At 32.9% G+C, this 22,219-nt stretch overlaps 2 long non-coding RNA genes across 2 annotated transcripts in view; one reads left to right on the forward strand and one right to left on the reverse strand.

Annotated features, from left to right (window-relative positions):
- The window catches only part of LOC145271194 (uncharacterized), a 154,514-nt gene that overhangs the window by 111,509 nt on the left and 20,786 nt on the right, over nt 1–22,219 (forward strand). The window lies entirely within an intron of this gene.
- On the reverse strand, nt 1,875–15,385 carry LOC145270445 (uncharacterized). The gene is made up of 2 exons (XR_013865361.1): nt 15,312–15,385; nt 1,875–8,432 (listed from the first exon to the last, which is right to left on the reverse strand). It is a non-coding gene; the product is annotated as an uncharacterized LOC145270445 (long non-coding RNA).

Below are 22,219 nucleotides of genomic sequence, written 5' to 3' on the forward strand. Positions count from 1 at the left end.
TACATATATTACTTACATGTGCATTTTATTAACACTATGTACATATTGACTCACCCATCTATAAGCTTTGTGATTACTTCGTTTTCTGTAAAAACCACGATTTTTAATAAAGAACCGTTACTGATTGAAAATAACTATTATATCCTTATAAATTTGTAGATATAAACATGTTTTGTTATAAAATTTCGGTTTCTTCAATTTTTCATTTAAATAATTATGTTTATGTATTAATTAGTACTTACTAAATGGTTACCGTAATATGCATTAATGTTTAATTTATTTCCTTTATAGTAAATATGCACGTCACAATGTATTATTCCTTAAATAATCTACAATAGTAATTGAAAAGATAAACACAATTTTAATGCCAAATTACGTGTGTATTTAATCAAAAGTTTACTTAATGAAAACGTCTATTCTAACATTTTGTGTATTTCATGTTTTCGTTCTTTTCTTTGTTTCATGTTTTCTTTGTTTCATGTTTTCGTTCTTTTCTTAAAAGAAAAGGAAGAGGTTAAGAAACGGGGTTGCTGATGTTGTAATGCCCTGGTCTAATTTCTCACACAAGTAGAACAACGAAAATTATCACAGTAATTAGTTTTTTTTCCAGATAAGAACATCACAGAGTTTTATATTTCTAGCATAGTTTAATGCATCTCTGGAGTTTTTGTAGATGATGTGGAAATTCATAAATCAAAATGTATCATTTGGAAACGGCTTTCAAAAACAAATTTCTGGCGTGTGGAGGTAAAAATCAGATGACGCAAGGTATTGCAAAAATACATGGGAGAATATTTCATGGACGTCTGCGCTTCTGATCTCACACATTGTGTGATGTGGATCGAAATTCAGGGGCATATTTGCTGATCAGGCCCCGCCTCTTGATTTTGATAACTTTATTTAATTTCCTGAAAATTAAAGCATAATAAGCTACTATAAATTGTGAAAGCTTGTTTAACAGATCTATAGTAAATCTTGATTCGGTACAGTACAGCAATCAATGCGTTTTTGCAATGCGTTTTTGTATCGGTAAAAGTTGTCAGTACCTTCGAATCCATCAAATAGTTTCAACAAACCCTGCACTAATCATGACCTTTTAGTGATTTGGCGAATAGTCAATCATAGATCTTCAAAATATGTAGCTTCCCCATAGCTGAGAGTTGCCTCATCAATGACAGATGAAGGGCAACCAGATCTAGGTACTGCTGCTACAGATTTCATGACATATTGGAATTCACAATGACAACGTTTTACAAGAATATGATGCGAAATCGTTTCTTTTAATTTTATCAAAAGTTTCTCATAGTGTGCGTGATTTCAAATAAGACAACTGATCACTGCATGACACTTGACAGGCTCCATTCACACTGTAAATCAGGAACAACAATTAAGTCAGAGTTTTAATTTGCCATATGACCCATAGAGATATAAATCATTGCAAATGCAATATTTCTACTCTATCAGACAAACGACTGTGGGTCAGGGTCATTACCTATTGAACGTCCATCGTATTTAAAATATTTTGCACAATAAACATTTTATGAAAACAATGATAAAAGGCTAAAAGCTTGAGTAGATATTTAGACATGAATATTCGATATAAGATGTTTTATTGAAATATATTACATTTTTCGGGTGGTTTAAAGACAATAATAACCATAATCAAAGGATCATATTTTTTCGATCGTGGGATTTTCTGTGAGAAAAACACAACAATACCAATATACACATATAACAAGAATACCAACAACACATATAATAAGAATACCAACACACACATATCACAATAATACCCACATACACATAGAACAAGAATACCAATACACACATATAACAATAATACCAACACACACATAACAATACCAATACACACATATAACAAAAATATGGTTTTTATTTTTTTCAAAATTTTAGCATTTGTGAATGGAACATACTACCAGATGCCAGACATTCACAAAATGTCAGAACAGTACAATTTGGTGTTTACATCTTTGTATAAAGCTGATTTCATATATTACAAAAAATATTGTCAGTTTTTTTTATTATTTTGCTTTCTAAGGAATGTCCAAATTTATGCGTGCTTCAAAGGGACAGTCGGATAACAAAAAATAAAAAGATTAAAATTGTTGGCCATTATTGAGATGTATAAAATTTTAAAAAAGTAAAATAATCTCAAGACGTGACCTGAGCATAAAAATCATCTTTCATGTGGTTTAAAAATTTACACAAGAATATATACATAATCAAAGTAGTATATTTTTTCGCAAGTTTTGTGTGAGAAAATCACAGTTGTACATAAACCCTGGTATTTTGTCATTTTTTCTTTAACTTTTTAACCTAGTATTATTGAAGACATTAACTTCTGAGGTTGCTGATGTGCCCTTCTTGTCTCATATAATTATGTCAGGTTTAACAGCTTCATTTCTGTAGAAATCGTAGAGAGTCATAGTTTAACATGTTTAAAATCGTCATATAAAATAACAGCTAGATATCAAATGGTTCACACTATTTCTGTGTGGTAAAAAGTGCACGTGTAATTGCTGAGATCACTCATCTTCTTAGAAGTATTTGTCATAAAATTAGATCGTAAGAATTCATTATAATTCTGTCCTAATCATACTTGGGACATTCTCTTTGAAGCCAGTTAATAAAGCCTACCTTACTTATATAGCTCTTGATGAATGAATCGAAAAATACTTATAACGATATTGTTTCGCTCATTTTTCCATTTTCCTGTAATAGGAGTTCTGAAGTATTTTAAACAACTGTTATAAGTGATGTCTTTTTTTCTAATTCTGTAAAACAAAATTGATTAATATAATTGGACATGTTCTTTATGTTAGTCCTTGGTTTAAGAGATCGTTCTGTTCTTGATTCATGAGGCTGGTATACAATGTGGAGTTATGGATTTTGGAAGATGATCAGATAGTGTTTCCTGTAAGTTTTAGCATATGATACAAAAAAATCTGATTTCTGTGCAAAAGAACCACATATTTCTTAATTATGTGGTTTGTCTCCCATATGTGTTTTCATATGACGTAACAAATTGTACTTCCGTGCAAAAGAAGAACCACATACTTCACAAGAATGTGGTCTTTCTCCCGTGTGTCTTTTCATATGACGCAACAAATTGTACTTCTGTGCAAAAGGAGAACCACATACTTCACAAGAATGTGGGTTTTCTCCTGTATGTGTTTTCATATGACGCAACAAATTGTATTTCTGCACAAAAGAAGAACCACATACTTCACAAGAATGTGGTTTGTCTCCTATGTGTGTTGCCATATGATTCAACAAATATGACTTCCGTGTGAAAGAAGAACCACATACTTCACAAAAATGTGGTTTGTCTCCTGTATGTGTTCGCATATGTCTCAACAAAGCTGACTTCCGTACAAATGAAGAACCACATACTTCACAAGAATGTGGTTTGTCTCCCGTATGTGTTGCCATATGATCCAACAAATGTGACTTCCATGTAAAAGAAAAACCACATACTTCACAAGAATGAGGTTTGTCTCCTGTGTGTGTTTTCATATGAGACAACAAATTCGACTTCCAGGCAGAAGAATATCCACACACTTCGCAAGAATGTGGTTTTTCTCCTGTATGTGTTTTCATATGACTCAACAAACTTGACTTACATGCAAAAGAAGAACCACATACTTCACAAGAATATCGTTTTTCAGTCATGTTTGATTGCATTTTATTCAACATAAAGTACATGCAGTGCAGTGTATGATGAAAGGAAGGATTGTAAATTTTAACTTTAGAAAATTTATAAGAAATTTATAATTATTTTAAACCTTTTTAAATCACCAATGAAGAAAGGTCCTTGTTAGCCATTAATGATTTTCTTTTCATTGTGTCATATCCTGGAAATATAAAATAAATTTTAAAAAGATACAATTCATGTGGTAAAACTGAATTTCTTATATTGCTTTTTATTAAAAATATCCAAAACATCTTTAAATAATGAAATTTAAAAAAGAAAATGACTATAGCTTTATGCAATACTGGTTTGTTAACAAACTTAATGTGTTTCTATTTTCAGATATTTAATTTTAAATCTTTACGTTTCTTCATTGATTATTCATATTATTTCATCTTGGGTGTAATTTTTGGAAAGTTTTTATGTTATCTCTGATCTTATTTTGTCGAACTTAGTAATTAGAATCCTGAATGAAACCCTTTACTTAAGCTCTTGTGTTGTTAACAATTACTGAGTAAAAATATTCTGATGCTTGTAATTTACAACTGAATTTTAACAAATACTCTAACAGCCCCACGAGTCCTAACAGTATGAAATATAGGAAGATTTTTGTTTCTAGACGTTATCTCTACTTTTTACATTGCAGGCATATAAAGAGATAAGGCAGCCATTTTTGTTTCTTTCTTTTTCATTCATTTCATTCCACTCCCGATCCGTTGAAATATGCACACGTGCTAGTTAGGTAAGTCGCACGTTTCCCTACTCTCTCCCTGATCTCATGATCACACACAGGGCAGGGGGGCAGTCATCGTTGTCGGGTACTTCTTTGAAGAATGGGGGGCAGCACTTCCTTATTGCCATCTTCCTCATTACCACCGTTATTGCCACCAGTCTGTTCCATTATCCCCTCTTGTGGTTGCCTATGCGGTGTTTTACAATCAGGGCAAGGGGGCAGTATCCGCCTTTGTCGGATACTCCTTTGAAGAATCGAAGGCATCACTTCCTCCGTTTCATCTTACTCAGTATGTTCCATTATCCCCTCTCATGGTGCTATAGGCTGTGTTTCAGGTGGGCAGTATTTGTCTTTATCGGGTACTTCCTCATGTCCATCGTTCTCATCAGTATTGTCATCATTCCCTCATCTGGGTCTGTAGGCTCACCTCTAGGGGAAGTAAGCGATTAGGATCATCCCTGAACTGTATGTGATCTTCCTCTTCATCCTCAGAATCAGAAGAGTTATAACAGGGGTGGATATCTTTTACATAAAATTTTACAGTGCAACCAGCATTTGGGGGTTTTACCCAAACACGGTCTCCCACTTGATATGGTGTATTGACAATGCTAACCACTGATGGTGTGACATCAATTCCTTTTATACGCTGTTCATAGCAGTAAATCCCATTAGCTGGTGCAGTTTCTGGTGTTGCATCGTCCTTTGGTGTCACATAATACGAGTACACAGCTTCTGGAATAGAAAACTATGTCCTGGCCGCAATTCTTTTAATGGTGCAGTGACACTGCTCTGCTATACCATTACCTTCTGGAAAATATGCACATCAGTAACGCATTCTAATCCCCCATTCCTGCGTAAATCTCTGAAATTCTTGACATTGAAACATAGTGGCGTTATCAGGCAGAATTTCCAGTGGGGCACCACCGTCAAAAAAGACAGGTCTCAACTGTCCTATAATGCTAGATGCATCCTGTCATGTCTACAGACGACATATCGTGAAACGTGTCAAGCCACAATCTGTCAAAGTAAAAAAATGCTTGCACTCATAATGCGTTACATCCATTCATGAAAATGATAAAGGATTGGCTGTTTCAGTCATTTTGAACGAATATCAAATTGAATAAATCTTTTCTGTCTTCCATCATTCTTGCTTAACTTAATATAATGTATTTTGTTTCTGCGATGGTACCAGACAATGTGCAGGCCTGGTTCTTCAAATTTCATGATACAGTTCCTACTAGTAACCATGAGGGATTAATCACATTTACATTTTATTTGTGATGATTGAAAGTATTTACTTATTTTATTATTCAGTTAGTTATAATTAATAAAGTTGTTTTGAAACGTTACAATGATTTTTTAATCAAACCCATGCTAGCCAAATTAAGTTAGGATTTTCTGTACACAAATGCAGAACATTCACTTATGAAAAGCACCATAAATAATTACTCCAATCTTTTCAATTATAACCGTTTAACATCCCTCAAAATGTAAAATAGTTTGATTTTATGTTGTCTGTTTTCAAATCACAATTAATGTTAAAAATACACCGAGGGGTGTACCATTTCTATACGTGCGCCGGGCAATTACTTTAAATTTTTGAAACAGTGAAAAACATGAAAATTAAAAAAAATATTTTGTAGGAAAAATCAAAATTAATTGGGCTTGCATGTGTGCGTGCTTCAAAGGGTCAGTTGTGTAACAAAAATATATAAACTAGACTTAAATGGTTGTTCGCATGTTTGTCTAAAGCTGATTTTATAAAAACTGTAAAGACGTGACCTCGTCATAAAAGTTGTATGTTTACATAGATTTACATAAAATAGAAAGTAGGTTAAAGTGGTTACATCCAATTGATTTTATGCGTAACGGACATGACCATGATGCAGAATGTCGCAATTTCTTTGCAAAAGAAACAGGTGAATTAAAAAAGACGCATACAGAATAGAGGATGAGTTAAAAGAAAGAATTGATTTTTTAGTTAATAGTGAGTTGTGGAGTTAATAGTTTTGACAACAGAATATCGAGTTGTGGAGTTAATAGGTTTGACAAAAGGGTGTCTTATAGATTTAGACGTTTTAAAAAACAAAGTGTAAAGTTTTGGAGTTGCAAGTTTTGATAACAGAATGTTAAATTTTTAAATTAGAAGTTTTAAAAATGTCGAATTAACCTGATAAATTGAAGTACTCAGAAATCAAAGGGCTCCCTACCTGTGACTCACACTTGAACTCTATATGAAATACATAGATATTTGTATGTTCTATTAAAGTTCTTTTGTATTCAGCATATTTTTGCATATGACACAATAAATTTTTTATGCAAATGTCTCTTGCACTTGGTTCGGCAGGTATATTTGCCAGGTACTTTTTTCTATGTCGTATATAAAACCCTGGAGTTTCTTAAAAGACTCGTTTTGGTGATTTCCATAGCAAACTTGTTTTCTGATTAAGAGAGGCTTGTGCAAAATAGTTGGCTGACTATGTGATAGAGGTTGTACTACTGGCTCTTGCTTCATGATGCTGGTATACAATTTTGAGGTATGGAATTTGGAAGATCATCAGATATTGTTTCCCATATGTGTTAGCTTATGACACAATAAATCTGACTTCTGACCAAAGTAACCACATACTTCACAAGAATATGGTTTGTCTCTTTTTGTTTTTTCTTATCACTTCCTTTTTCCTGGGGATGGGAAATTCTACTGGATGCCAAATATTCTACCATTAGTTTAGTTACTCCAACCATAAGATCTTTTTAAGATTCCAATCGTGCCTTTAAATGCTATTGTTTGTATTTATTTTGCACTTGGTTTACCGGGTATATTCACCAGATAGTTTTTGAAATTCTTTTTCATTAGCCTGGTTGCACCTATAATGACTGGTATGATTGAAACCTTCTTAAGATTCCAGTTTCTTTTCATATCATACATAGGTCCTTGGTATTTTGTTATTTTCTACCCTTCTGCTCAGTTAAGGCCAACATCATAAGGGACGCTTACTTTAACTATGGCTGCCACTTTCTCCTTCTTATCCCATATAAGGTTTACATATGTGTGTTCATATGACGTGACAAACTTGACTTGTTTGCAAAAGAGGAACCACATATGTCACAAGTATATGGTTTCTCTCCCGTGTGTGTTTTTGCATGCCTCAATAAACTTGACTTACGTGCAAAAGAAGAACCACACACTTCACAAGAATGTGGTTTCTCTCCCGTATGTCTTTGCACATGAGTCATTAAATGTGATTTCCGTGCAAAAGAAGAACCACATACTTCACATGAATGCGGTTTTTCTCCCGTATGTGTTTTCATATGACTCAACATATGTGACAGCTGTGCAAAAGACGACCCACATACTTCACATGAATGTGGTTTCTCTCCCGTATGTGTTCTCATATGAGTCAATAAATTTGCCTTCCATGTAAAACAAGAACCACATATGTCACAAGTATATGGTTTCTCTCCCGTATGTGTTTTCATATGATTCAATAAAGTTGACAGTTGTGCAAAAGAGGAGCCACATACTTCACAAGAATGTGGTTTGTCTCCTGTATGTGTTCTCATATGAGTCATTAAATTTGACTTATCTGCAAAAGAAGAACCACATACTTTGCAAGAATGTGGTTTCTCTCCCGTATGTGTTTTCACATGACTTATCAAACTTGACTCCCATGCAAAAGAAGAACCACATACTTCACAAGAATGTGGTTTCTCTCCCGTATGTGTTTTCATATGACTCAACAATTGTGACTTATGTGCAAATGAATAATCACATCTTTCACAAGAATGAGATTTGTCTCCCATGTTTGCTGGCATGTAATTCCACAAAAATTATATACAATGGAATGTATGATAAGATATGCTAATAAATTTCGACTATGAAAAATTTATATAAAGAAATTATATCATTATAAACTTATTTTTAAGTCACCAGTGATGTAAGTTCCTTCTCCTTCATTAATATCTTTCTTTTAAGTGTTGAAAATTCTGAAAATATAAAACAATTTAGTTAAATTGAATTCATGTTTATTTTTATAAATGTAAATTTATTATAAATAAAATTCAAAATAAAATGAGAATAGTTTTTATCAATACTGGTTTGTCAACAAAATTTGTTTCTATTTTCAAATATAAGTTTCTGGCCTTGTAGTAGTGTTTATGAATTTGTGTGATATCAAAGCAGGCAAGTAAAAAGTGTTTCACTGTATAAAGTTGTGACATGGTATACTAAGCATGACTTTCTGGGATTTAGTAGATTTTTTTAGTATAGGTATAATTTTGAAGAGTTTGTAGTTTTGGCAATTGTTCTAGTCACCGCTTAAAACACAAGTGCATGATACTCTCATGTACTAAACAAAGGTTCCATTTAAAAGTTCTACATAATTTTAAATTCAATTTCCAATCTCACAGAGGATTGAAACTTCAACATTCAGGAGTAACTTAAAATTGAATTTATTTAGTACATAAGAGTAGCATGCTGTGTTTTGTTAGCGATGACTGATTAAAAGTTGTACATAATTTGAAATTATATTTTCAATCTCAATGAGGATTGAAACTTCAAAATTCACTATTTATTACTCCATATTCTATGCATGCACTGTTTTTCTAAAGCCAGTTTCCGGTTTGTTCATTTTGAAATTAGTCTGTGTCTGTTACAACGCTTGGCTTAAACCAATCCATGCGTGATGGGAATTACTAAGAATCCAGGTCAAATCATGCAATTGAATATTCCTATATGAGACTTTGACCGATGCAAATCATTAAGATTGAGTTGTGAAAAAAAAACATTATGAGACAAAAGAAATGAATTTTTTATTAACTCGAGCAGTAAACATGCATGGGAATAATCGTGTGTCATTTTATGTCTCCCATATTAAGACATTAATCCTTAGGTCGGTTGTCATCTATCGTCTCAGTGGTGTAATGAAATAAATGTTCTTTTACCAGGTACTTCATTGATTTGTATGTAACTAACACCCCCACTTAAAAATGGTACAGTCCCGTTACATTATTGATGAATCAGCTGACGTTATCATTGTGGAAGAAAATTCACTGCCCACTGTGACTCCAATACCAACTACTTCCCCACCTAAAAGGATAGCTACTTCACTCATCAATAAATCACCAGACCATACCATTTTTCAGTGGGTATGTTAGTTACATACACATGAATGAAGCACATTGTAAAATGACATGTCGTTACACTGCTAGGATGTAAAATGGGAATATTTCATTTTATTTTCGTATCTTAAAGCATTTTTATGATAAGTAACAGAATTCAATACTTTTGGTTCCAAAACTGACAGGACCGACCAAAGCGTTAAACCAAAGGAAAAAAACTTATTTTAGAAAGAAAATTAAAAAAAACTGTAATGACTTTAATTAACAAGATAGAAACGACTCTGAAAATTGTTTATACGATTAATATTCATAAAGACAGAAAAAAGAGATCATTTTTTTTCAAATTTATGAATATACACAGACGGCAAAAAGAAAGGCCGCACTTGTAATTAAAAAAACTGTAAATTTAAACTAAGTATACCTCAGTTGATACCTTTTATTCTTTTATAATTTTATTTGTTCATATTTGACTTTTAATTGAAATATTCTAGTGTTCAGGTCAATTTAAAAAATTGGAAAAAAATTACATGTGCATACTTTCTTTTTGCTGGCACTGTTGATGTAAATAAAAAAAAGAATAAAGACAAAAATGAAAAAGAAAGAATGATTTTCACATATACTGAAACACTAAGTGACCTATGGAATACATTCAACACTGATTTTAAATGTTGTAGAATGTTTATTGTTTGTTCTTTTGTGTTATAATTGTGTTTTGTCGTCTAAATGTATTTTCTTGTTTTTAATCACATAATTTGGAGGATGGCTAAGAGAGGTGAAATATGAAAGGAACCAACATTTTCCTCCTGTAGCACGTTTCATATACTCTTAGACTAAAATCAAAACCTCATCACTACGACAAATCATAGTCAGGAGAATTGTATATCTTATCACTTCTTTCTCTTGCTTTTCCTATATAGACAGAGGAGAGTTTTATCTATGCAGGTAGAGAAAAGAAGGAATTGTTGTTAGTTTCATATGATTGAAGGGGAAATATGTCAGGAAATGATCAGCTTTTTTTCATACTACTCTGAAATGATGTCCTTTTAGCAGCTGATTAAAGTAAGTTGCCCTATATCTAAATTGAATGACTAGGTTTATCTTCTCTGACCTCAAGCTGTGACAATCAAATATCTAAATAGAACTAACAAGCACGTCTCCTCCTTGTGAAATGATCAGCTTTTTCTCATGCTAATCTGAGAAATGATGTCCTTTTGTCACCCAATGAAAGTAAAGTGCCCTATATCTAAATAACAACAAACACCTCTACTCTACTTGTGACAATCACTAGGAGTTTATCCTCTCTGACCCTCAAGATGAGGAAGGGGATTAAAAGCTTACTTGCTAACATCCTCCCAGATGATTATCATAGATAACATGTGAAAAGTATGCAAATTTCATAACAAACATATGGTAAGGAATCTAAAAGATAGATACACAGGTTCTTTTACTCATAGTCGAAAGAAAAATAAAAGTTCATACAAATAACAAGAGGGGGATAACGCTCCTTACTTAATTTCCATGGACACAAGGCTACCTTCAGTCATAACTGGAAGAAAAATAAAAGTCCATAACAATAGCAAAGGTGGAGTAACAGTAATAAATAACAAGAAGAATTAACAATAAAACATACAATCCAACACCAAGAAAAATTCATGAATCACACTGAAAAAAAAACTGAGATTATTTTAGTTTTTCAATAGAAAATCTAAAATAATCTCATTTTTTTTAAACTAACTTTCAAAATATCTGGATTAAAAAATTTCCAGAAGGGTCTTACCAGCTGAAATAAATTATGAAAGAAACAAGAGATATAAAACTCAAATTGTATTTAAATGCTGCATAGATAATTCAGCTATCCAAAAACACATGTTCTTGTAATATAACGTGCATGGTGCTCATGTGAGAAAATCAGCAGCAGCTGTAGGATAGCTAGCTAGTGAAAATATAAGCAGCCACCATCTTAGCACATATGCAAATAAAGCAAGTGTATGTATACTGATGTCAGTCAAATAAAGCAAGTGTGCACATACTGATATCATGGGAAGGAGAAGAGAAAAAGGCAGAAAAAAAGCACATGATGAGAAAAGACAGCAATCAAACGTGTTTTGAATCATATGCAGTGAGAGAAAAAATGGACTGCATGGTCGAAAAAGTGAAAATTAACGTGAGGAAAATGGCACATACAAAAAGGACATTTCTGACAGATATGTACGATGCGGGAGTGATATTTTTAAACACAGTGAAGTGGGTTGTTGGAAATTATTGAAATAAATGTTTTTTATCCACATAAAAAAGACTAAATTATATTTTAATGTCCTTACTTCTTACTTTGTCCCTGCGGTGGTGTCAGACAATGTGCAGGTCTGAGTGTTTTTAAACAAAAACCCCAGTTACTTTGCCAGTTGCTCTACTACTGAGGCATACACCCTACTATTTACAATGAGGGATTAATCACATTTACATTTTATTTATGATAATTGAAAGTATTCAGTTATTTTTATGCAAAATCAGCACCACAAGGCTAGGTGGAAACCATTAGTTCTATAGCAACAGCACTGACACCTCACGGTTTGAGATTTTACCAAATAAAATGGCATGTCTCAGTCAAGCTGAGCACATGACAAACATCCACTTATGGAAGCCTCATTAATAACAATTCCAATGTTTTCATCTATCACAGTTAATGTCCCCCAAAATACAAAACAGTTTGTGTCGCTTTTACTTTTCAAAACAGAATTAAAGTTAAGAGTACTATTACAATCCGGTAAGTAAATATTTGGCAAGTGTTATTTTTACAATATTTGCACAATAAATAACACTCAAGACGAGAATAGTAGTCTTAATAATCTAAATAATACAAAGAATCATTTCTCACCTAAAAAAATCAGAATCGTAATATTGTAATTTGTTTAAGAATCATGATTATTTTTTTTAATTTAGTAAAAGTTATTTGTGAGGTTTGTTGTTTTGGTCAATGTCTAGAATTTTTCAAAAGCCCCTAAAACCCTTTACAATGACGACTTTTATCAGTTTTCGAGGGTGCTAAAAACAAATATATGCTTAAAAAAATGGTGCAGAGATTTTTTCAAAAAGTGAGGGATCACATTTAAATATAAATTAAACATAAATGTGCACTCACTTTATGGCCACGTAGGAAGGAGGTCAGTTTTGCATTCGTTTTTTGGGCGAAGAGTATTTTTTGTTTTCTGATTTCCTCTTTTGATAAACACACGAGGACATTAAAGAACAAAAATAAAGTATAATCTGTATACAAATACGTGTCATTCCTTATGTTATCAATGATGACCATTTTTATATATGACTATTTTGTGTGTTCAAGTGCGCACACATATTTGCCACAAATAAGTAGTTTTTCAAATATTAAGCAATGTAATTCCTTATGTTATCGGTGGTGGCCAATTCTGTATGTGCAAATGCATGCTTAATTGGCCACCACTGATAACAATTATAGTTTTTATATCCAGATACCTTCTTGTTTGCATCAAATTTAAATGTGATATTCGTTTTCAGCATACCAAAAACCTATCGAAGTTGTAATGTTAAAGATGATTGTTAAGGTGGAAAGTATATTACAATTTACCAAAACGACTTTCAGGAAGGCCAACAAAACAAATAAAAAAATATCACCATGTGGCCATAAAGTAAGTGCTTATTTTACATTAAATTTATATAGAAAACTGATCCTGATGAAAAAATAGTTTCCTCATACCATGATAACAATTCTCTGCGCCACTTTTGAAATATGTATTCGTTTTTAGCACACTTAGGAAACTATAGAATAATTTGCTGATGAAAATAAAAAAAATAAGACAATTTCTTTTTACTTTCAACTTGTGAAACAGTTACAAAGCATTAAAAATGTATAAAATAAATAAAAAATTATATATAAAATTGATAAACGATAAAAAAAGTTATTTTTATGTTTAATCAATATTGAAAACAAGAAACAAGAAAACACAATCGACAGCGAAAAATTTTCAACGATAAATCAACATTTTCATTAGGATAAATCGCTTAATGAATGTAGTTATCTCCCTTGCATTTTTAACTTATTCTGCAAATGCGTAAAAATCGATACTAAATTCATGTAGTAATACTTACGTTTTTGTTTTATAATCTGCTTTCGATTAACTTTATTTATTTATAAAGGAAACGATTTTTCAAATGTGATTGACTTTACAAGCTCAACTTAACATTCAAGATGACGAACGGAAGAGCAAGTTCGCAGAAAACAAAATTGAAGAGGAAAATTTTTTTAAAACATCATTTCGAAATAGAGCCGATCTGTTTGGTGAATATCACGGATAAAATTAGTATTATTTTATTTAACATTTAAATATTTACACGAGAGAGAACAGACTACAAGTTTCATTTTTATTAATTCTATAATTCGGTGCATGCATGGTAAGTGCAATTTCATGGCGGAAACTGATAAACGTATTTTTCTTTTCTTTTTTGAGATTTTCGATAATTTTTGTATTGTGTTAAAAGGATAAAAGTCTAAAGTTAAAAAAAAAAAGTTATACATGAAAAAAAATTATAATTTAAAATGTTTTCACGGCGACGTCAGAAACTTGGGAATTCGGTTAAATTTAGACGTTAAATAAATGCCAAAAATCGCTTGAAAGATAAATATTAATTTTCTGCGACTATTTCAAAGATAATTAGTAAAGTCTTACGATATTGAATTTAAAAATAAAAGTTGTTTGTAAAAAAATAGCTTCATTAGCACCCCCACACCTCTAAAGCGGGATTTTACAAGAGACGTCGCGCATAAGTCCATTTTATTTTATACACTTGACAAAAAACACGAAATCACTGTTTTTAGATGAAATAACATTTATTTACGTGTTAAGAATATTAATTCAAATCGTTCAAACGTAAATGTTTTCTTGTAAAGAGTGTTCATCATGCAGGCTTAGCTAAATGAGGATATTGAAAGATTAATGATTTTTATAAACCATGGAAGCAAAACTTTTGTGATAATTTTTATCATTAAAACCACATTAATATTATTTTTTTGTGAAAATATTGAATGAATAATATTATTGTAATGTTCCTGAAATATTTAAAATATTTCTAATTGTTAACATCTACAATGTTTAAATTTAAAAAGACCATAATTTGGGATTTTAGTCATCATATCGGTGTAACTGGACAGCTGGCTGGTCACATGTATCCATAAAAATAAAATTGAGTTTTTAAAGAAAAGGAAATAATAAAATCCATTCAATAATTGATATTTTAAAGTTTATTATCCATTTTCATATTAAGTTAAATGAAATGACAAAAAATAAACCACGATAAAATATTTAGTTTAAAATACAAGTAACGATTTTACTAAACGACATTTTACTTACGATATTTTTCCAGCATTCACCGGAAGTTAATATTTCCCCTAGAAAGTTCGATGTGTTTATATTTTTAACCCTTTTAATTAACACACGCATATTGAGAGTAGATATGGTAAAAAATGAAAATGAAAGAAAGAAACAAACAAACAAAAAATAAGAAGCGAGATGTTATAAAGGGGGAGAGAACTCATACGACTATAGAGGGCTGAATGGGGAGTCGTATGCATAATTAAATGAAAAACACAACTAGAAGTAAGGGGGTCTGACATGTGGGTAAAGAAAATAAACAAAGTTCGTAGTTAAGATGAAATAATATTTAAAAAATAACGATAAAAGTATTAAAAAGAAAGAGATATATAATGTTTCTTACCGGAGATGGCTTCAAATGGCGAAGGACAACAGAAGATAAAACATAGATAAGTGTGGCTAGAAACGTTGCTGACTACAATTACAGAGTAAAACACCGGTCAACCTGCCGGTGACGAATCAGAGAAAACTCTAAAAGAAAAATGTCCGACCAAGGGAGATAACTGTTAAAGGGACATAATGCATGCAAAACAGACAACAATTTTAAAAAGAAAACAAATTTTATAATTATTTATTGTAATTTATTTATATTTTAAAAAATATGTTTTTTAATTGAAAAGACAGTTTAAGAGTTAATCTTGGAACTTAATTCTTCTGTTTTGTCAAGTAAACTAAACTACTTTTAATTTATTCGATTTCGAAATTTATTTTTACATGAAAATTATAATTCAGTTTCAATAATTCAAAAAAGAAAACACGGTTTTATGTAAGTACGGGCAAAAATGGGCGGGCAAAAATAGGGTGCATTAGTTTTGAAAGCCGATTTATCATAATTTTTTTGTAGATTTCCGATTACTTTTTGATTGTATGTGAAAGATTAGAGACTGTGCCAGTTGACACGGTTAAGATTCGGATTAAAAATTGTTATAAAAATAGATACAATTTAGGCGCGCAGTTTGATTATGATTATGTTGGTGCGTGAAAAATAAAAAATAACTCCCACGCAAATTCCGGCGTGGCCTTATATATTAAATCGACTTAAAACGAGCGGACGTAGTACAGAGCACCCCACGTGATGTTTCCGTCCAATGGGATTTCTCCAAGGACATTTTTCTAAACTTTTCTTCTTAAGCTCGCTGGGAGCCGGTCCAAATAGTATTTAAGCACACACAAACATTAAATCTCTGTCTCAACTGCATTCTCATTCAGACGTTCCACGCGTATTACTATCACTCTTCCATTTTCACTGCTCCGCGCGCTTCACACTATTTCACAGGCGAACATTACCTATTGCCTCTCTTACCATGTTTTAACATATGAACAGTTCAACAAAAAAGACATTCTCCTTTTTTTATACGAACACTTAAAAAGGACTTCTGAACTCATTATAAAGAGAATTATATTTTATTTGTTAATGGTTGGTTTCTGTGAATAAACCTCCGCTTGTTTTGCATGTAAGTCTTCTTCTTGTTATTTTTATTTATTTGTGGAGGAAGTTAGTTCCTAAAAAGGCCTGACGACCCCCACAAGTTGGTGACCCGACTTAGAACATTACATGCACAATGGAATCTCCTTACAAGCTACATGGGGTTTCCTAACTTACTTGCTATATCATGCATGAGGTAACACTCAAAGGAAGTAAAAAGAAAACGCGAATCTCAAGGGATGATACAAGCCGTCAAACAAAGCGTGGATCTCAGTACAATATAGCAACAAGTTAGCGAGTTATGCTGATAGTCACTATAAAAGCAAATCATGACTCAGCATCAAAACAGCACTTTTGCTCATCAGGCACCCCCTAACAACGAGTTGGTGATAAATAACGTGTAATGAACACACACAGCTACAATTCAGCCGATCCAAACGTGAACACGAGCATGTAAAACCCCTCAGAAAATGATCTACCACAATCTCGAACTTCACTCGGCAGCTTAACAGACCTCAGAAACACAGACCCTAGCCAAAGCAACATTTTTTTTCGATCACGATTTCAAGCTTTGCGTACTCGAAACAAGTCAACCGACAGTTTAAAGGCTTTAAAATTACTTTCAAATGAAAAACAGAAAAATGGAACCTCCTCGTGCTGAGACACCTCTGGCTACATTAACGCTAAATATACCAGCTTTTAATCCCACCAATATAAAGACGTGGTTTATCCAGATCCAGGCCCTTTTCAACGCAAAACAGTTACGTCTCAGCAAACCAAGTATTGTTATTTGGTTGAAAAACTCCCGGCAGACGCCGTCGAAGAGGTGAATGATTTATTGGAGAACGTGCCAGAAAATAATCCATACGATAAACTTAAGGAGGCCATTTTGAGACGGACTGGCTTATCAAACGAGACAATGTTACGCAATCTTTTCACCCAAGTAGAATTGGGAGATCGCACACCATTGCAACTTTTACGATACATGCGATCATTGCTAGGGGACAACAAAATGTCCTAAAATATAATGAGAAGTTTGTGGCTGGATAAACTCCCAGACACAACAGTACAAATTCTGGCACCCACAACAGAAGAAACAAGCACTGAAATGCTCGCCGACATGGCAGACCGAATTCATGAAAATCTGAGGAACCGCAAAGTAAACTCAGCACAAGCACAGCCAATACAGACGAGAGACGACGAAGTAGCTGGACTAAAAAATACGGTCGAAAATCTCACTCGTCAATTGCAGGAATTAATGCAAATAAACCGTCGTTACTCATTTAATAAACGACCTAACTACCGAAAACAAAGTTTTAGTAGAGGTCGAAGCAACACACGAGAACGAGCGAACGAAATCTGTTTTTACCACAAAAAATTCGGCACAGAAGCGAGGCGTTGCACTTATCCTTGTTCTTGTAAAAACAAGAACCAGGGAAACGATCATTCAAGCCAGTAGTGACGACAACTGTCGCTGGATTTTCCACTAAAGGTCGTCTATTTTTTATTCATGACAGTAATCACAGATATAACTTCTTAATAGACACTGGAGCCGAAATAAGCGTGATACCACCGCTACGTAAACAGAAAGCTACTCCACAGCCTTACCACCTCCAGGCAGCTAATGGCACTCAAATACCGACATATAGTGAAAAGTACTTAAGCGTCAATCTCGGCTTGCGTCACACATTTTCGTGGATTTTTACCATAGCCAACGTGACGACACCAATATTAGGAGCAAATTTCCTAGCACAATTTAATCTATCAGTAGACATGACTAATCGCACACTGACTGATAACCAAACAAAAGTCGTAATTAAAGGTATCACCACAAGATACCAGTCTACTGGGATTAGTTCTGCCTTACCTGAAGAGACGTACATTCGTCGGCTGTTTCAAAAATACCCACAACTTACTCAGCCATTCAAAGTCACGGATAATATTAAACATAGTGCAAGGCATTATATTAAAACGAATAGACAACCCGTCTACGCCACCCCCAGACGTCTGAAGCCGGATAAGTACAAGATCGCAAAAGACGAATTTCAATGCATGTTATAACAAGGAATTATCCGACTTTCCAAAAGTGTGTGGTCATCTCCTCTACATATGGTACAGAAATCAGACGCAACAACATGGCGTCCTTGTGGCGATTTCAGGAGATTAAATGCACAAACCGTACCGGATAGATACCCTATCCCACACATTCATGATTTCGCAATCGGACTGCAAAATGCCACGGTATTTTTCAAACTGGATTTAGTAAAAGCATATTACCAAATACCGGGGGCGGAAGAAGATATCCATAAAACAGCACTGACCACACCATTTGGACATTACGAATTCGTCAGAATGCCATTCGGACTTAGAAACGCTTGTCAAACCTTCCAAAGGTTAATAGACGAGGTTTTTAGGGACCTTCCATTCGTATTCGCATACGCAGACGATGTCCTAATTACTAGTAGAAACCTCAACGAACATAAACAACACTTAGAACAAGCTTTCCAAAAATTGTCCCATTACGTTTTAAAATTAAACTTGGACAAATGTATTTTCGGTTAGCAAGAAGTTAATTTCCTTGGACATTCAATTGATAAGGATGGTATATCACCATTACCCGAAAAAGTAAGTGCCATTATGAATTTTCCACAACCTACGTCTGTTAGACAAGTTCGTCGCTTCATATTATTACAGACAATTTTTACCCAACTGTTCCACAATCCTTGCACCGTTAACGTCATTATTGAAGAACAAAACGAAAAACCAACAATTAAAACTGGAAGGATCAGCTTTAAAAGCTTTCCATCAAGCTAAAACTACCTTAGTCAATTTCACAAAATTGAATTATATTAAGGACAGTGAAGAATCGAAACTTACACTTACAACAGACGCATCAGACATAACTGTAGTAGCAGTTATACACCAACTGACAGGGGATACAATGACCCCTATATCGTTTTTCTCAGCCAAACTGAGCAAGACACAGACAAAGTACAGTGCCTTTACAAGGGAGCTATTAGCAATTTATTTGTCAATTAAACATTCTAGACATCTGTTAGAAGGAAGAAACTTTTGTATTTACACTGACCATAAACCATTAACGTATGCACTACATACACATGTAGATAAATATGGCCCAAGAGAAATCAGACATCGTGATTATATTGCTCAATATTCCACAGACATCATATACGTCAAGGGACAAGAAAACATCGTGGTGGACGCATTATAACGAGCTGCGCTGCAATAATTTCGCTAAATTCCAGTTTGTTGAGTATGAAATTAATTGCACAAGAACAAAAGACGGATGAGACACTCACTGACGTACAACAGAAAACGTCTTTGCAACTGAAGGAAATGCCTGTACCTTTTAGTACAACAACATTTTATTGTGATACAGTCAAAAAGCCATTTTGTCCAAATTACACAGGACCATACCAAGTTTTGGACAGAAGTGAACAATATTTTACAGTCCAAAGGAAAGACAGGAAAGACAACATCGCGATCGACCGAATTAAACCAGCATACATTGAGGAATACCCTCAGACAATTTCCCCACCAGAACAAATTCCCTTAGAACATGGGAGTCCAGCGGAAAATGACGGGAACATCAAACATACGACAAAAACAGGTAGGAAAGTCCACTGGCCAAAAGATTTCAAGGAATACATTACATATTGAAAAAGATTTTTTTTTTTTCAATCTGGGGGGAGTATTGTGCGAGTTGACACGATTAAGATTCAGATTAAAAATTGTTATAAAAATAAATACAATTTAGGCGCGCAGTTTGATTATGATTATGTTGGCGTGTGAAAAATAACAAATAACTCCCACGCAAATTCCGGCGTGGCCTTTTATATTAAATCGACTCAAAACGAGCGGACGTAGTACAGAGCACCCCACATGATGTTTCCATCCAATGAGATTTCTCCAAGGACATTTTTCTAAACTTTTCTTCTTAAGCTCGCTGGGAGCTGGTCCAAATAGTATTTAAGCACACACAAATATCAAATCTCTCTCTCAACTGCATTCTCATTCGGACGTTCCACGCGTGTTACTATCACTCTTCCATTTTCACCGCTCCACGCGCTTCATACAATTTCACAGGCGAACATTACCTATTGCCTCTCTTACCATGTTTTAACATATGAACAGTTCAGCAAAAAAAGACATTCTCCTTTTTTTATACGAACACTCAAAAGAACTTCAGCACTCATTATAAAGAGAATTATATTTTATTTGTTAATGGTTGGTTTCTGTGAATAAACCTCCGCTTGTTTTGCATGTAAGTCTTCTTCTTTTTATTTTTATTTATTTGTGGAGGAAGTTAGTTCCTAAAAAGGCCTGACGACCCCCACTAACTGCAATTAATAATAAATCTTTGTTATAATTTTGTTAGGTTTTAAGATTTACACAGGTTAATGATTAAAAATATTATAAACATTTGTATATTTAATATGAAATACGGTTTTACTGAATGTTCATTTGGTTACCTACGGGGTTCCATATTTTGTTCTGTAAAAAGACACATAGAAAATATGAGGCGGGGCCTAAAAAATGCTTAATATTTGTGCAATAATATTTTCAAATTGGTTTTAATCTGGTGATAAAATAGCTGACAAGAGTCATGTTTATATTAAAACTTAATATTTTAAAAAGAATTTCAACACAATTAATTAAAACATTTTGAAATAATGGAATTTTAATCGTTTTAATCTTTTAAAAAATAATTTTTAAGAAGTTTCTTTTGCTTGGTAAGTCAACTGATTATAGTATATATATTTTAAAGCGCCAATTGTGTAAACGCGATTTTCGTCTCGCAATTTCATTATTTTCGTACGATTAAATTAAAAATAAAAATATTACTAGTTTATTTTGCCCTTCTTCTTTTAAATGGTACAAAAGTTATATTGATAATATTAATTTATAATAAAGTTACGTCCTTTCCAATATGGCAGTGGGGGGGGGGGGCTAATTCTGTGGTGACATTTGGTAGCCCCCCCCCCCATTAAATTGTACGTGCAACGAATAAGAAAATTAACACGATAAAGAAAAATAGGAAATCTAAAAAAAAAAATATGATAAACTATTGTTCACCAATATCTTCATTTTTTATGTGTTTGTTAAACTGCACAAGCATCAGATTAATTTTAGGCTTAAATGTTTCAAACACAATAAAAAAATTTTTTTTTAAAATCAGGAATCTAAAATAAATAAATAAATAAAAATACGAAAAGGCGGCTTTAAAAACTATCAGTTTCCACCATTAAATTGCACGGGAAACGAATTAGAGAATTAATAAAGATGAAACTTGTAATCTGTTCTCTCTCATGTAAATATTAAAATGTTAAATAAAATAATACTAATTTTATCCGTGATATTCACCAAATAGATCGGCTCTTTTTTTTTTTTCGAAATGATTTATTTATTTATTTTTCCTCTTCAATTTTGTTTTCTGCGAATTTGCTCTTCCGTTCGTCATCTTGAATGCAAAGTTGAGCTTCTAAAGTCAATCACATTTGAAAAATCGTTTCCTTTATAAAAGCAGATAAAGTTAATCGAAAGTAGATTATAAAACAAAAACGTAAGTATTACTACATGGCGCACGTATGTGTATTTTTTATTTTCATCTTTTTTTTCATCGGATTATTATCGAATGTTCACTAATCTATCAGATTTTGTTTTCAATACTGACTTAAAACATAAAAAACGGTCAATACAGTTTCCGCCATTAAATTGCAGCGAATTAGAGAATTAATAAAAAATGAAACTTGTAATCTGTTCTTTCTCATGTAAATATTAAAATGTTAAATAAAATAATATTA

The sequence above is a fragment of the Euprymna scolopes genome, chromosome 46, assembly GCF_053919585.1.
Source record: "Euprymna scolopes isolate OS-2025 chromosome 46, ASM5391958v1, whole genome shotgun sequence".
Lineage (NCBI taxonomy): Eukaryota > Metazoa > Mollusca > Cephalopoda > Sepiida > Sepiolidae > Euprymna > Euprymna scolopes.